This window comes from Pinus tabuliformis, chromosome X, assembly GCF_031772625.1.
Source record: "Pinus tabuliformis cultivar Carrire ecotype Pingquan chromosome X, CPIR1, whole genome shotgun sequence".
Taxonomy (NCBI): Eukaryota; Viridiplantae; Streptophyta; class Pinopsida; order Pinales; family Pinaceae; genus Pinus; species Pinus tabuliformis.
Genome location: NC_142308.1, coordinates 32,081,352 through 32,084,479, shown reverse-complemented (window position 1 = coordinate 32,084,479; position 3,128 = coordinate 32,081,352). Strand labels below are relative to the sequence as shown.

The following is a 3,128-nucleotide window of genomic DNA, read 5'->3' as shown; positions in this document are numbered from 1 at the left end:
CTAGGTTAAAATCTTATTATGAAAGGTGAGCCACGCGAAGTGTATCATTTTCGATGGACAGCCATCCTTCCAGTAAATGTGAGGAAATATCCGATTGATCGGGGATCGTTTTGATTGCAAGATGTGCTGATATACTTCTTTGACCCTTATATTATTCATCTCCTTTGAGTGGCTCCATATTAAAAAGTCAGATTCCACATTGCGAAATATTCCACAATTCCTAAGACTCACCCTTATGAGATCCCACTGATTTTCTATCGAGTGAGGCATCTGAAGTGTGTCTGCGCTTTTCCATAGTGGAATAGGCCCCTGCCATTCATCAATCAGACTATCCCAATAGAAATATCCCCTTCTGTGGAAGAAATTCAAAAGAGATTAAGGAATTTTAGACACCCCGCTGCTTCCCTTAAAATGAACTTTGCCAATAAGAATCTTGTTACCATTTTGAAAATTCCAGATATGATTCTTCAGAAAATAAGATTCAATCTTGCAGAGGCTATTCCAAATAGATGATCCATATGGCACCCTGATCATTCCTTTTCTGTACCAGAAAATAAAATCCTTCCTTTTTAAATATTTCGCCTGAATCATGTTACACCATGGACCAACACCATGAACAGCTCTCCACAAAGATTTGCATAAAAGGGCCCTTCCAAAAGATTGCATATCAAGTAAGCCCCAATCGCCCATGTTCTTTGGCAAAGAGATGCTGGCTAATTTTGTGAGATGAAACTTCCTCTTGTCTGCTTGGCCTCCCGAGATGAAATTGGCAGACAGTCTATTCAAGCTTTTAATAATGCTTACACGAATAGCAAATAAATGAGCCCAGTAGACTGTGAGCTGGTTCAAAACTGATTATACAAGAACTACTCTTCCCGCCAGTGTTAGACACTTGAATTCCCATGCTGATATCCTTTTGTGGAATCTGTCAAGGATCCAACTCCAATCGGATTTTGTGTAGCCATTTGCTTTGATCTGGAAACCCAAATACTTCATACCACAGCTGATAGGTTGCGCTTTGATTCCAAATAGTTTTGATAACCATTCTATAGCTTCTTGATTATTTTCATTGTGATAAATTGCAGATTTCTCATTGTTGACTATCAAGCCCGTAGCCATCTGAAAGTTTTTAATAATTTCATAGTAACATGTCCAGGTAACCCTTCAAGTTTCTAACTTGATGAGGACATCCAGCTGGAATAAAAACTGCCTCACCAAGGTGTTGTTCAAATGTCCATGGCTCTACTTGGTATTCCTCTTTCAATTTCTTTTTATGACCTTCATTCAAGTAAAAAGTTTGATCATGAATGGGGTGGACAACCGAATCAACTGATACATTTCTGCTATGTCTGAAGTCTTGACAGTGCTTTAATAAATAATCCTGTAACTTTGGTATGTCCTCTCTCCGAAAAATATCCCAAAGAGCCCCACCACGTGTGACATCTAAACTATTCTCTCTATTGGCAATCCTTCCTTCCACCTTTGTTGGTATTGTACCAAGATCCTTTTGTTCACTACTATGAGCTTTCCACTTTTCTGAACCATCATATTTTGCTCCATCTATATCCCAATTTTTCTCTTCCATATAACCCTCAAACTAGATTCAATGTCATTATCATTAAGGCATTCATCAATAGTTTGACTTGAAGAAACTTTTCTGTTGCTTTGAGACACAGAAACATCAAATGATGATGCCTCAATTTTAGTTGTTTTTCCTCTTCTTCACCAAAGGAATTTCCAATCCTATCTGAGTCTTCATAAAGTTCTTCCGAGTCTAATGCTCTTAATGATCTTTGAATTTTATCTATCTTAAGTTGCTGCCACCCTGGGAACTTGACTTCAGCTGTATGAGTCAATACATTTACCACATCATACATATCACAGTGCAGCTTAGTAACAGAATCACCTCGGCCAAGTTCCTCACTTGTCCCATAAGAAATGTAAGTTCTGGGTCCTATATCAGGCTTTAAGCAATTATCAGGAAGCTTTGCTGCCAGATTAAGAAGGCCCCATTCAGGATGTGTGTACTCATGAAAGGGCAATGCATTAATGAATTCAGCTCTATGGCGTGGTAAACGTTCTTCAAAGAAATTTCGTGGTGGCCAATCCTTCAGCTTCAACATCAAAGGCCAACCATTTTTATGCATTTGACCATCTGCGTACCCTTTGAAAAATTGGTTGACGCTGATTTCAATTTCGCACCAATTTAAGCAATCAATGGCCTTTATCTTTGTCTCCTCATTAAACTTGCCATTCATAGTCTCTCGAACAGGCCGCAACATGACCAATGGGTCCCAGCTCAGACTGGAAGTGCCTTCAAGAACATTCTGCACAATGACCGGTTGACCTCTAATCCAGTGTTTCTGGAAATGCTCAAGGCCTTCTTCTTTAGTATCCTGTACAGTTGGACAGTACAAATAATTGTCACTGTTGTCCTTCCTATGAGCTGCTTGGCGTAAATTCCTTTCAGAATATCCATTTTTCCCATAAGAACCAGACTTGAAGCATGAGGTACAGGAGTGAGAAATTTTCAAGCCCTCTGCGACTTTGCGGCTGCTGGCCATTTCCTCTGCCTCTTTGTCAAGTTTTGCAATCATATTCATTCTATAAATGCATTTTAATTCTAATAAATGACAACCACAGCCACCATATTCGGCATGGAATGCTACCATCACTATTAGCCTTCCAATCTGGTAATCTGTCTGTAGGGTCTACAGTGCTATTGCTAGTAACCTGGGAGTGAAGCTCCCAACCTGATCTTCCGCCCGACACCTTTGTTTGCTTATTTCTTGGTAATCCCTCTCTAGAATAACCTCTATCTGTAGCCTGCTCTTGGGCCAATTCTGCTTTACCACCACCTGGTTGACAACCTTCTCGAAGCCCCCGACAACAACTGAGACAAAGATCATATGAACAATATGGGCATTTCCGATGGTAATCAACAATTGATGTCTTGCAGTTGTCACAGAACAGATGCTCATCTGCATTAAGTTTGGCTTTAGGAATCTCCGGCTTTATTGTTGGTTCACCTAATGCCTTATTATTATATTCCATAACAGACATCCAAGAATATATGTGTGACATCAATTTGCTTGATTGCACATCAATTCTATCTTTAGCGGTAGAAT

At 39.7% G+C, this 3,128-nt stretch overlaps 1 pseudogene; it reads right to left on the bottom strand.

Annotated features, from left to right (window-relative positions):
• Positions 1 to 1,592: 1,592 nt before the first annotated feature.
• On the bottom strand, positions 1,593 to 2,797 carry LOC149138182 (lysine-specific demethylase JMJ27 pseudogene; annotated as a pseudogene).
• Between the last annotated feature and the right edge of the window lie 331 nt (positions 2,798 to 3,128).